Source organism: Rattus norvegicus, chromosome 5 (assembly GCF_036323735.1).
Source record: "Rattus norvegicus strain BN/NHsdMcwi chromosome 5, GRCr8, whole genome shotgun sequence".
Taxonomy (NCBI): Eukaryota; Metazoa; Chordata; class Mammalia; order Rodentia; family Muridae; genus Rattus; species Rattus norvegicus.
In genome coordinates, this window is record NC_086023.1 from 161,738,236 (window position 1) to 161,753,097 (window position 14,862).

The following is a 14,862-nucleotide window of genomic DNA, read 5'->3' on the forward strand; positions in this document are numbered from 1 at the left end:
AGGAAGTGCCCGGTCCTAGAGGAATTCTGCCTCTGTGTGTCCCAAGTTCACCAGGCAGGTCTCTTGCAGCAGAAAAGTTAGTCTTACCTGTGGTCCCGAGGCTCAAGTTCGCTCGCGGGGTGCTGCCCACGAGCTCTCTGCGGCGGCAGCAACCAGGAAGATCTGCGCCGCCATTTCCTGGGGCTTCAGTGCACCAGGGTTCCAGATGGCGTTTGGTGTTTTCCTCTGGAATCAGTAATGCGTGCAGAATGCAGTCTCTTCTGGTTTCCCAGGCATGTCTGCCTCTCTGAAGGTTTAGCTCTCCCTCCCATGGGATTTGGGTGCAGAGAACTGTTTATCCGGTCTGTTCCTTCAGGTTCTGGTGGTGTCTCAGGCGCAGGGGTCCTGCCGCTCCTGGGCCCTCCCCCACGGGAACCCCTTTGTGCTTTCTTTATTGTTTCTATTTCCATTTTCAATTCATTTGCCTGTTTGTTTGTGTTTTCCTGTAATTCTTTCAAGGATTTTTGTGTTTTTTCTCTAAGGGCTTCTACTTGTTTATGTTTTCCTGCATTTCTTTAAGGGAGTTCTTTATGTCTTTCTTGAAGTCCTCCATCATTATCAAAAAACGCGATTTTAAATCTAAATCTTGCTTTTCTGATGTGTTCGGATATCCAGTATTTTCTTTGGTGGAAGAACTGGTCTCTGATGATGCCAAGTAGTCTTGGTTTCTGTTGCTTAGGTTCCAGAGCTTGCCTCTGCAATTGGGTTGTCTCTGGTGTTTGCTTGTCTTGCTGTTTCTGAGAGTGACTTGACCCTGCTGTAGGCCTCTGTGTCAGCACTCCTGTAGAACTGTTTTCCTATTTTCTTTCAGCCTTTTCTGAGAATAGGTGCTCTGATTTCAGGTGTATCGGCACTCCTGGAGACTGTTCCAGCTCTAGGTGCTGGCAGTAATCAAAGGGTCCTGCCCCTGATTGGTCCTAGTTCCTTGCACTCAGTGGGAACAGTTGGCACTATGCGATTCCTTCTTGGGTCTGCACTGTGGGCAAAGGGTAGTCTCCTCTGACTTCTCAGGAGTATCCACACTTCTGAGTTCCCGCCCCCCCCCCCCACAGGATTTAGATACAGGGAGCTGTTTGGCAGTTCAGGTCAATCCTGGGCACAAACCAGAATTGCAGGTACCAGCGACTGTCTGTTCCTATATCCCTGTGTCCAGAGGCATTGTTCAGTTTCCCCTTGGACCAGAGATGTGGGCAGAGGTGTGCAGAGGTGGCAGTCTGTCCTGTGGTCTTAGGATGTCTGCACTCCTGGGTGTTCAGTTCTCTTCCCCACGGGATTTAGGAATTATTTTCTTTTACTGCCTACCACCAAAGAACTTTTATGTCCATACATCATATAAATAAAGACATGATTTATTGAAGTCTTCAATATATATACACATATATATTTATATGTGTATATATTAATTATTTGGAAAAATAAAGTTCAAAAAATGTAATGAATATCATTAAACCATATTTATTTTTTCACAAAATATGAATATTTTATAATTAATCTTATATTTAAACACATTATTATTGAAGCACTTTTTCTAGTTCTTGTATGAAGCCTTATATTTTCTCCTTTTTTAATGGCTTTGTTTTACTTACATTTCAAGTGTTATCCTCTTTCCCAGCTTCCCATCCCTAAACTTCTTATCTCATCACCCTCCCCCTTCTTCTATGAGGGTGTTCTCCCTCCCCAACCACCCACCTCATCCAAGATTATTTTATTAAATTATTTTACTTATTTGCATTCCAAATGTTGTACCCCTTCCTAGTTCTTCTTCCCAATTTCTTTATCCCATCCTCCACTTTTGCTTCTGAAAGGGTGCTCCCCATGTACCCATCTCCTCCTCACCTCTACTAGCATCCACTTTCCCTAGAGCATCACATTTCTATAAAATTAAATGCATCCTCTCCCACTAAAGCCAAACAAGGGACTCCTCTGCTATGTATGTGCCAGGTGATGGGGAGGGGGGACGTTGACCAGCCATCTATGCTCTTTGGTTGATAGCTTAGTTTCTGGAAGCTCAAAGTGGTGCTGATTGGTTGATGCTGTTGTTCTTTCTATGGAGCTGCAATCCCCTTCAGCTCCTTCAATCCTTCTCCTAACTTTTCAAAACGTGTCCTTGACCCCTGTCCAATGGTTGACTGTATCTGCATTTGTCTCAGTCAGCTGCTAGTAGATCCTCTTAGAGGACAACCATGCTAGACTCCTGTCTGCACTCACAACATGGCATCAGTAAGAGTGTCATGGCTTGGTTACTGTACATGAGATGGATCCCAAGTTGGGCCAGGCACCAGATGGCCTTTCCTTTGGTCTCTGCTCTGCTTTTATCCCTGCATTTGACTCCAAGATTTTTTCTGCTCTTCCCTTCATGTCTGGACTTGACTGTTAGAGTCTCATAAGCACCAATATTGAGATTATTTTAGGAGGGAAGATGATTTCTTTTTTTTTTTTTTCGGAGCTGGGGACCGAACCCAGGGCCTTGCGCTCCCTAGGCAAGCGCTCTACCGCTGAGCTAAATCCCCAACCCATGGGAAGATGATTTCTAAATGCTAATGTCAACAATCTTAAAGCTATCTGTTGAGTCAAGAGGAAAACTTTGACTTTAAAAATTTTGCAGACCAAGAAAGACAGTACTCCAGAGATAGCCAATACTGTACTGAGAGTTCCTGTCCCACTTGGATTTGCAATGTAGCACCTCTCCCTATATATATTCTCAGAGATAAAGATAGATAGAGATAGAGAGAATTATGATGAAGCTTCTAAGATTTGAGAATGAAGAAACCCCTTCTTACAAATAAATGTTCTCCTTTTGAGAATCAATTTTTAGTTGCTGGTGATCCATGGTAAAGAGCAAATTTCTGCTCAATGGATGACCAGGTGACTACATTGTCTATTTTAGAAGATGTACTGCTATAGCAAAATATAACTCACAGAGTTCTGTACAAAATAAATATACTGCCCATCATTTTGGTGACATTGATTCCAGCATCAAAGCTCTGGAATCTAGTGAGGGCCATCCTAATTCATTATCCATAGGGAAAGGGAACAGACAAGAGAACCTTAAAGGTAAAATACAGATAGCAGCTTCAAGTCTTCTCATCATTGAACCAATCCATTCATGAAAGTGCATCCCTCGGGACCTCATTACCTCACATGGTGGCACTGAGAGATGAATTTTAGCTAACACATTCTGGGGACACACCCAGAGTGTACCAGAGGCTGAGCTCCCTATGTAACCCAGGCTGCCTACCTCTACAGTTGGGCACACACATTAATGTACTGGATAGTTTTACATCATTGTGTGATGGAGGTTTTGAATTTGGGTTCTTACAGTATAGAATGTATAAAGAGAGGGCTCAGTTTGGGGCAGTAGTAGACGTATGGTAGAGGCTGTTGACAACATGGTGAACCAGGAAGCAGAGAGTGAATCAGTAAGCCATTTGAGAATAATAAGGCCCAAAATGCACAGTAGGTAAACTATATTTTCTAGCTAGATCCTAACTCCTAAGATTTCAAAAACATCACATCAGCCTAGGAAACAAGTATTGAAAACATGAGCCTATAGGGCCATTGCAGATTCAACCAATAATATTGCATCCCTTGTTCCCAAGGGCATTGGATAAACCCCCCACCTATGTTCTCTTTCAAATTCAAATTCATAGCCTCCTTTTTCTTGTTTGTTCTTTTTTTATTGTATATTTTATGTATTTACATTTCAAATGCTATCCCTTTACCCCTCTCACCTTCCCTCCCCCACCCCTGCTTCTATGAAGATGCTCCCACTCTCACCCACCCACTCCCATCTCAACACCCTGGCATCCCCATACACTGAGGAAACAGCCTTCACAGGACCAAGGACTTCTCCTCCTATTGATTCCATCCTCTGCTGCATATGCAGCTGGAGCCATGGGTCCCTCCATGCGTACTCTTTTGTTGGTGGTTTAGTCCCCTGGAGGTCTGGGGTGGAGTTGGGGACTTCTAGTTGGTTGATATTTTTGTTCTTCGTATGGAGTGCAAACCCCTTCAGCTCCTTCAGTCCTTTCTCTAACTACTCCATTGGGATCCCCATGCTTAGTGTGATGGTTAGCTGCAAGCATGCTCATCTGTATCATTAAGACTCTGGCAGAGCCTCTCAAGAGACATCCATATCAGGTTCCTGTGAGCAAGCACTTTTTGGCATCAGCAATAGTGACTGGGTTTGATGGCTGCATAAGGGATGGATCCCCAGGTGGGGCATTCTCTGGATAACCTATTCTTTAGTCCCTGGTCCACTCTTTGTCCCCGTATTTCTTCCCATGAGTATTTTGTTTGCCCTTCTAAGATGGACTGAATCATCCATATTTTGGTCTTCCTTTTTCTTGAGCTTCATATGGTCTATGAATTGTTTTCTTGGGCATTCTGAGCTTTTGGACTAGTATCCACTTATCAGTGAGTGCATACCATGTGTGCTCTTTTGTGACTGGATTGCCTGAGTCAGGATGATATTTTCTAGTTCCATCCATTTGCCTAAGAATTTCATGTAGTCATTGTTTTTAATAACTGAATAGTACTCCATTGTATAAATGTACCACATTTTCTGTATCCATTCCTCTGTTGAAGGGCATCTGGATTTTTTCCAACTTCTGGCTATTATAAATAAGGCTATTATAAATAAATTATGAACATAGGGGAGCATGTGTCCTTGTTACATGTTGGACCATCTTTTGGGTGTATGGTCAGGAGTTGTATAGCTGGGTTCATGACTTCTTTTTATTGTTATTATATGAATACATACTTCTAAATCAAATATTATATGTCTGATAATGTTACTTGTATTTTCAGACACCTAGGAAATGTTAAAAATGGGAGAAATAATGTTTCCTAGAAAATAATATGCCAATTGGTTGTCCAACACTAAATTGTCAGTCCTGAAAAGATACATACAAGTAACTTGCAGGGCCTACACACTTAAAGAAAATTGGGTCTTCATCTCCCAGCAACTATTAATTACTAACAGCTCTTCAGTTGGGGTGAGAATTCATGCACACCTCTCCTCTCCATGCTGTGATTTCTGTCTGGCTTGAGCTTGTACAGGATTTATATATGTTGTCACAACTATTGTGAGTTCATATGTGTCTCTGCTCTGCTGTGTTTGAAAGCATTGTTTTCTTGGAGACATCTACCACTTCTTGTTTTCTTATATAACAGTCCCTAAGCTTTAGGAGGAAGGAATGCGATACAGATCTCCCATTTAGAACTGAGGACTCTGTAGTCTCTCAGAGGCACTTGGCCAGTAGTGGGTCCCTATCTTAATCACCATTTCCTGCAAGAAGAAGCTTCTCTGATGAAGGTTATGAGATGCGCAAATCTACAGGTGCAATGATAATTCGTTAGAAGTTTATGTAACTTCCTGGTTGCTGCCACTGCAGAGAGCCCCTGGGCAGCACCCCACGAGCGAACTTGAGCCTCGGGACCACAGGTAAGACCAAATTTTCTGCTGCAAGAAAGCTGCCTGGTGAGCTTGGGACACACGGAAGCAGAATTTCTCTAGAACCGGGCACGTTCTGTGTTTACCGGAAGTCCCACACCCGCGGATCCCGGCCCGCAGCAGCTCTCTGCTCCCAGACCCGGTGAGAGAGAGACCCAACCGCCTGGTCAGGTGGGCACTCCTGAGGCTGCAGAGCGGAAGAGACCACCAACACTGCTCACCCCTGCCCACATCCCTGGCCCAAGAGGAAACTGTATAAGGCCTCTGGGCTCCCGTGGGGGAGGGCCCAGGAGCGGCAGGACCCCTGCCACAGACACCGCCGGAACCTGAAGGAAACAGACCGGATAAACAGTTCTCTGCACCCAAATCCCGTGGGAGGGAGAGCTAAACCTTCAGAGAGGCAGACAGGCCTGGGAAACCAGAAGAGACTGCTCCCTGCACACACATCTCGGACGCCAGAGGAAAAAGCCAAAGACCATCTGGAACCCTGGTGCACTGAAGCTCCCGGAAGGGGCGGCACAGGTCTTCCTGGTTGCTGCCGCTGCAGAGAGCCCCTGGGCAGCACCCCACGAGCGAACTTGAGCCTCGGGACCACAGGTAAGACCAAATTTTCTGCTGCAAGAAAGCTGCCTGGTGAGCTTGGGACACACGGAAGCAGAATTTCTCTAGAACCGGGCACGTTCTGTGTTTACCGGAAGTCCCACACCCGCGGATCCCGGCCCGCAGCAGCTCTCTGCTCCCAGACCCGGTGAGAGAGAGACCCAACCGCCTGGTCAGGTGGGCACTCCTGAGGCTGCAGAGCGGAAGAGACCACCAACACTGCTCACCCCTGCCCACATCCCTGGCCCAAGAGGAAACTGTATAAGGCCTCTGGGCTCCCGTGGGGGAGGGCCCAGGAGCGGCAGGACCCCTGCCACAGACACCGCCGGACCCTGAAGGAAACAGACCGGATAAACAGTTCTCTGCACCCAAATCCCGTGGGAGGGAGAGCTAAACCTTCAGAGAGGCAGACAGGCCTGGGAAACCAGAAGAGACTGCTCCCTGCACACACATCTCGGACGCCAGAGGAAAAAGCCAAAGACCATCTGGAACCCTGGTGCACTGAAGCTCCCGGAAGGGGCGGCACAGGTCTTCCTGGTTGCTGCCGCTGCAGAAAGCCCCTGGACAGCACCCCACGAGCAAACCTGAGACTCGGGACCACAGGTAAGACCAAACTTTCTGCTGCAAGAAAGCTGCCTGGTGAACTCAAGACACAGGCCCACAGGAACAGCTGAAGACCTGTAGAGAGGAAAAACTACACGCCCGAAAGCAGAACACTCTGTCCCCATAACTGACTGAAAGAGAGGAAAACAGGTCTACAGCACTCCTGACACACAGGCTTATAGGACAGTCTAGCCACTGTCAGAAATAGCAGAACAAAGTAACACTAGAGATAATCTGATGGCGAGAGGCAAGCGCAGGAACCCAAGCAACAGAAACCAAGACTACATGGCATCATCGGAGCCCAATTCTCCCACCAAAACAAACATGGAATATCCAAACACACCAGAAAAGCAAGATCTAGTTTCAAAATCATATTTGATCATGATGCTGGAGGACTTCAGGAAAGACCTGAACACACTTAGGGAAGCACAGGAAAACATTAATAAACAAGTAAAAGCCTACAGAGAGGAATCGCAAAAATCCCTGAAAGAATTCCAGGAAAACACAATCAAACAGTTGAAGGAATTAAAAATGGAAATAGAAGCAATCAAGAAAGAACACATGGAAACAACCCTGGATATAGAAAACCAAAAGAAGAGACAAGGAGCTGTAGATACAAGCTTCACCAACAGAATACAAGAGATGGAAGAGAGAATCTCAGGAGCAGAAGATTCCATAGAAATCATTGACTCAACTGTCAAAGATAATGTAAAGCGGAAAAAGCTACTGGTCCAAAACATACAGGAAATCCAGGACTCAATGAGAAGATCAAACCTAAGGATAATAGGTATAGAAGAGAGTGAAGACTCCCAGCTCAAAGGACCAGTAAATATCTTCAACAAAATCATAGAAGAAAACTTCCCTAACCTAAAAAAAGAGATACCCATAGACATACAGGAAGCCTACAGAACTCCAAATAGATTGGACCAGGAAAGAAACACCTCCCGTCACATAATTGTCAAAACACCAAACGCACAAAATAAAGAAAGAATATTAAAAGCAGTAAGGGAAAAAGGTCAAGTAACATATAAAGGGAGACCTATCAGAATCACACCAGACTTCTCGCCAGAAACTATGAAGGCCAGAAGATCCTGGACTGATGTTATACAGACCCTAAGAGAACACAAATGCCAGCCCAGATTACTGTATCCAGCAAAACTCTCAATTAACATTGATGGAGAAACCAAGATATTCCATGACAAAACCAAATTTACACAATATCTTTCTACAAATCCAGCACTACAAAGGATAATAAATGGTAAAGCCCAATATAAGGAGGCAAGCTATACCCTAGAAGAAGCAAGAAACTAATCGTCTTGGCAACAAAACAAAGAGAATGAAAGCACACAAACATAACCTCACATCAAATATGAATATAACGGGAAGCAATAATCACTATTCCTTAATATCTCTCAATATCAATGGCCTCAACTCCCCAATAAAAAGACATAGATTAACAAACTGGATACGCAACGAGGACCCTGCATTCTGCTGCCTACAGGAAACACACCTCAGAGACAAAGACAGACACTACCTCAGAGTGAAAGGCTGGAAAACAACTTTCCAAGCAAATGGTCAGAAGAAGCAAGCTGGAGTAGCCATTCTAATATCAAATAAAATCAATTTCCAACTAAAAGTCATCAAAAAAGATAAGGAAGGACACTTCATATTCATCAAAGGAAAAATCAACCAAGATGAACTCTCAATCCTAAATATCTATGCCCCAAATACAAGGGCACCTACATATGTAAAAGAAACCTTACTAAAGCTCAAAACACACATTGCACCTCACACAATAATAGTGGGAGATTTCAACACCCCACTCTCATCAATGGACAGATCATGGAAACAGAAATTAAACAGTGATGTAGACAGACTAAGAGAAGTCATGAGCCAAATGGACTTAACGGATATTTATAGAACATTCTATCCTAAAGCAAAAGGATATACCTTCTTCTCAGCTCCTCATGGTACTTTCTCCAAAATTGACCATATAATTGGTCAAAAAACGGGCCTCAACAGGTACAGAAAGATAGAAATAATCCCATGCGTGCTATCGGACCACCACGGCCTAAAACTGGTCTTCAATAACAATAAGGGAAGAATGCCCACATATACGTGGAAATTGAACAATGCTCTACTCAATGATAACCTGGTCAAGGAAGAAATAAAGAAAGAAATTAAAAACTTTTTAGAATTTAATGAAAATGAAGATACAACATACTCAAACTTATGGGACACAATGAAAGCTGTGCTAAGAGGAAAACTCATAGCGCTGAGTGCCTGCAGAAAGAAACAGGAAAGAGCATATGTCAGCAGCTTGACAGCACACCTAAAAGCTCTAGAACAAAAAGAAGCAAATACACCCAGGAGGAGTAGAAGGCAGGAAATAATCAAACTCAGAGCTGAAATCAACCAAGTAGAAACAAAAAGGACCATAGAAAGAATCAACAGAACCAAAAGTTGGTTCTTTGAGAAAATCAACAAGATAGATAAACCCTTAGCCAGACTAACGAGAGGACACAGAGAGTGTGTCCAAATTAACAAAATCAGAAATGAAAAGGGAGACATAACTACAGATTCGGAGGAAATTCAAAAAATCATCAGATCTTACTATAAAAACCTATATTCAACAAAATTTGAAAATCTTCAGGAAATGGACAATTTCCTAGACAGATACCAGGTATCGAAGTTAAATCAGGAACAGATAAACCAGTTAAACAACCCCATAACTCCTAAGGAAATAGAAGCAGTCATTAAAGGTCTCCCAACCAAAAAGAGCCCAGGTCCAGACGGGTTTAGTGCAGAATTCTATCAAACCTTCATAGAAGACCTCATACCAATATTATCCAAACTATTCCACAAAATTGAAACAGATGGAGCCCTACCGAATTCCTTCTATGAAGCCACAATTACTCTTATACCTAAACCACACAAAGACACAACAAAGAAAGAGAACTTCAGACCAATTTCCCTTATGAATATCGACGCAAAAATACTCAATAAAATTCTGGCAAACCGAATTCAAGAGCACATCAAAACAATCATCCACCATGATCAAGTAGGCTTCATCCCAGGCATGCAGGGATGGTTTAATATACGGAAAACCATCAACGTGATCCATTATATAAACAAACTGAAAGAACAGAACCACATGATCATTTCATTAGATGCTGAGAAAGCATTTGACAAAATTCAACACCCCTTCATGATAAAAGTCCTGGAAAGAATAGGAATTCAAGGCCCATACCTAAACATAGTAAAAGCCATATACAGCAAACCAGTTGCTAACATTAAACTAAATGGAGAGAAACTTGAAGCAATCCCACTAAAATCAGGGACTAGACAAGGCTGCCCACTCTCTCCCTACTTATTCAATATAGTTCTTGAAGTTCTAGCCAGAGCAATCAGACAACAAAAGGAGATCAAAGGGATACAGATCGGAAAAGAAGAGGTCAAAATATCACTATTTGCAGATGACATGATAGTATATTTAAGTGATCCCAAAAGTTCCACCAGAGAACTACTAAAGCTGATAAACAACTTCAGCAAAGTGGCTGGGTATAAAATTAACTCAAATAAATCAGTTGCCTTCCTCTATACAAAAGAGAAACAAGCCGAGAAAGAAATTAGGGAAACGACACCCTTCATAATAGACCCAAATAATATAAAGTACCTCGGTGTGACTTTAACCAAGCAAGTAAAAGATCTGTACAATAAGAACTTCAAGACACTGAGGAAAGAAATTGAAGAAGACCTCAGAAGATGGAAAGATCTCCCATGCTCATGGATTGGCAGGATTAATATGGTAAAAATGGCCATTTTACCAAAAGCAATCTACAGATTCAATGCAATCCCCATCAAAATACCAATCCAATTCTTCAAAGAGTTAGACAGAACAATTTGCAAATTCATCTGGAATAACAAAAAACCCAGGATAGCTAAAGCTATCCTCAACAATAAAAGGACTTCAGGGGAAATCACTATCCCTGAACTCAAGCAGTATTACAGAGCAATAGTGATAAAAACTGCATGGTATTGGTACAGAGACAGACAGATAGACCAATGGAATAGAATTGAAGACCCTGAAATGAACCCACACACCTATGGTCACTTGATTTTTGACAAAGGAGCCAAAACCATCCAATGGAAAAAAGATAGTATTTTCAGCAAATGGTGCTGGTTCAACTGGAGGGCAACATGTAGAAGAATGCAGATCGATCCATCCTTATCACCCTGTACAAAGCTTAAGACCAAGTGGATCAAGGACCTCCACATCAAACCAGACACACTCAAACTAATAGAAGAAAAACTAGGGAAGCATCTGGAACACATGGGCACTGGAAAAAATTTCCTGAACAAAACACCAATGGCTTATGCTCTAAGATCAAGAATCGACAAATGGGATCTCATAAAACTGCAAAGCTTCTGTAAGGCAAAGGACACTGTGGTTAGGACAAAACGGCAACCAACAGATTGGGAAAAGATCTTTACCAATCCTACAACAGATAGAGGCCTTATTTCCAAAATATACAAAGAACTCAAGAAGTTAGACCGCAGGGAAACAAATAACCCTATTAAAAAATGGGGTTCAGAGCTAAACAAAGAATTCACAGCTGAGGAATGCCGAATGGCTGAGAAACACCTAAAGAAATGTTCAACATCTTTAGTCATAAGGGAAATGCGAATCAAAACAACCCTGAGATTTCACCTCACACCAGTGCGATTGGCTAAGATCAAAAACTCAGGTGACAGCAGATGCTGGCGAGGATGTGGAGAAAGAGGAACACTCCTCCATTGTTGGTGGGATTGCAGACTGGTAAAACCATTCTGGAAATCAGTCTGGAGGTTCCTCAGAAAATTGGACATTGAACTGCCTGATGATCCAGCCATACCTCTCTTGGGCATATACCCAAAAGATGCCTCAACATATAAAAGAGACACGTGCTCCACTATGTTCATCGCAGGCTTATTTATAATAGCCAGAAGCTGGAAAGAACCCAGATGCCCTTCAACAGAGGAATGGATACAGAAAATGTGGTACATCTACACAATGGAATATTACTCAGCTATCAAAAACAACGAGTTTATGAAATTCGTAGGCAAATGGTTGGAACTGGAAAATATCATCCTGAGTGAGCTAACCCAATCACAGAAAGACATACATGGTATGCACTCATTGATAAGTGGCTATTTGCCCAAATGCTTGAATTACCCTAGATCCCTAGAACAAACGAAACTCAAGACGGATGATCAAAATGTGAATGCTTCACTCCTTCTTTAAATGAGGAAAAAGAATACCCTTGGCAGGGAAGGGAGAGGCAAAGATTAAAACAGAGACTGAAGGAACACCCATTCAGAGCCTGCCCCACATGTGGCCCATACATATACAGCCACCCAATTAGACAAGATGGATGAAGCAAAGAAGTGCAGACCGACAGGAGCCGGATGTAGATCGCTCCTGAGAGACACAGGCAGAATACAGCAAATATAGAGGCGAATGCCAGCAGCAAACCACTGAACTGAGAATAGGTCCCCTATTGAAGGAATCAGAGAAAGAACTGGAAGACCTTGAAGGGGCTCGAGACCCCAAAAGTACAACAATGCCAAGCAACCAGAGCTTCCAGGGACTAAGCCACTACCTAAAGACTATACATGGACTGACCCTGGACTCTGACCCCATAGGTAGCAATGAATATCCTAGTAAGAGCACCAGTGGAAGGGGAAGCCCTGGGTCCTGCTAAGACTGAACCCACAGTGAACTAGTCTATGGGGGGAGGGCGGCAATGGGGGGAGGGTTGGGAGGGGAACACCCATAAGGAAGGGGAGGCGGGAGGGGGATGTTTGCCCGGAAACCGGGAAAGGGAATAACACTCGAAATGTATATAAGAAATACTCAAGTTAATAAAAAAAAAAGAAAGAAATGTAGATAAGAAAAAAAAAAGAAGTTTATGTAAACCATGTCAATGTAATAGAATAATAATGGGAGGTTCTTTTCTGTGGCCTATGACCTCTATAGCCATAGGTTGCAATAATGTTGCCAGGTATTAGTTTCATCTGGTAGAGAATACCTTAACACTATACACCTCTCCAAAAAAATCATAAAGAAACCTGCTCCTGTAGTAACTTCATATATATGGAGTTATACTATAATAGGGTCATAATGTTCTTCCCTACTAGACATCACAGATTAAGCTATAAAAAGTCCAGTGACAGTAATAGATTACCATTACTTCATTTTAAATTGTTGGCCAGGGAGGCCCCAGAGACCGCAGGATAATGCCAAAACTCTTCATTTCTTTCCAGAACTTGATTATAAGACCTTATTATCAAAGACACTACATAGTTGTATCACAGAATAGGGAGAAATCAAGCAGGTACTGAACTTAAAGTTTCTTCCTTTACTAGCTAGTTTTCATAGTGTTAGAAGGTGCTATGCCTATTACCAAAGGAGAAAAATAATTATCAGTTTTATTCAAGTTACAGTAATGACTAACCTGGCAAGATATGCCCACTTGTACAATAGTGGCATGAATGTCTCAGGAGCAGCCAACCACTTTTGGATTGGATTTAAATATTTAATTCTTGTCTCTTGCTCATTAACATTTGCTGTGGTAGCACAAGCTCCAGTGTTATGGTCATACTTGTTCCCACCTCCAACCTCCTGAGAACAGCTTACTGCTGGTATTTTTAATCTGTGATCTGGTCTTCTGAGCTTCCACTGAATCACATAGTAAGTCGTTCTTCCAGCATTCTAGTGCTTCTCCAGTCCTCATCTCCAAAATCTTACAAATTCCACCTGCAATGCCAGTTCCAATGATCTCAGAATCACATGGTGAAATCTAGTCTCAATAATGACCCACTGCCTCTTGTGCCAATTTCCTATTGTTATTCTATGGCTGTGACCAAATGTCTGATGGAAAACAACATAAAAGAGGAAAGATTTATTTTGGCTCTGATAGGCATGACAGAGGAGCAGGAGTGTAAGTCAGGGGTTATCAGAAAGCCTGTTGGAAAGCTTTCGAAACTAATATAACCCCAATAACCTGTGCCCAGTGACCTACTACTGAGACACAATTGACTTCCTACAATTTCCCTAGCCATCTAAAATAGCACCACTTTCTGTGAAGCAAGTATTTAAATCATGGGGAGGGACATTTCCGATTCAAAACATATCAGAAGTGTATCAGTAGCCAAAAGAGATCCAAGTCCAGTAAAAGCAGGGTTGTAGGGCATGTATTAAGTTGCTTAAGTAGGCAACTAGGATTTCTATAATATCCTCAGCTAGTGTCCAGGGCCTCCTTAGGGACATCCTTAAAAGCGGATGACAAAGAAAAGCACTTTAAGGTGAGGCACAGTGGGTAAAGTTAGGCTCTAGGTTTTGCACAAGACCTCACAGGTCAGTGGGTCAGGTTCCAGGTAGTAAGAATTTTATTGTTAAGCATCAGAGGTTTGTTTGTTTGTTTGCTTGCTTGCTTGCTTGTCTGTTGTTTTGGCCTTTTGGTCTCTATAGATCAGAAAGCTCAGTTTATTAGCAAGGAATGATAGTCTTCTGCTGTCAGAGCTAAGAAGAGAAGTCTGGTGACTGCTGCTGACATGTTAAAAGTTCTAGAATCCTACGAAGTTAGAAAGCTTTAGTTGCATCTGAAGGGGTCAAGAAGTGATACTGTGATGGGCTGAAGGATAGACTGGCATAGCTTGGAGGTCAAGAGGATCTCAGTGGTAGAAGGTAGTTATTAATATTGATAACAATGGTGTACCACTATAAGACAATACCACCTGGAGTCTAATGACTTTTAGTTTAGAAGATGCTAATCATGCCAGAAGGCTATGTAAGCATGAACCAAAGATACAGAGCAGAATTAAAAACAAGAATGGGTCTATAAGAGGAAATAAAGTCCAAAGCTGTTCAGAAAGTCTACCTTAGGCCTGTCCCAGCCAAGAGATCTATAGTATAATTTATTCAGACCCTAGAATAGTCTAGTGCTTTCTTTTTAAATTGGTTACTGCATTTATTTACATTTCAAATGTTATCTCCCTTCCTCCTTTCCTCTTGGAAAGTCCCCTATACCATCTCCAATCCTCCTGCTTCTAAGAGAGTGCTCCTCCACCCACCCAGCCACTCCTGCCTCATCACCCTTCACCAGGGCATTGAGCCTTCACAG

At 42.7% G+C, this 14,862-nt stretch overlaps 1 protein-coding gene across 1 annotated transcript in view; it reads left to right on the forward strand.

Moving 5' to 3' along the window:
- The window catches only part of LOC103692519 (60S ribosomal protein L9 pseudogene), a 1,198,372-nt gene that overhangs the window by 123,490 nt on the left and 1,060,020 nt on the right, over nt 1-14,862 (forward strand). The window lies entirely within an intron of this gene.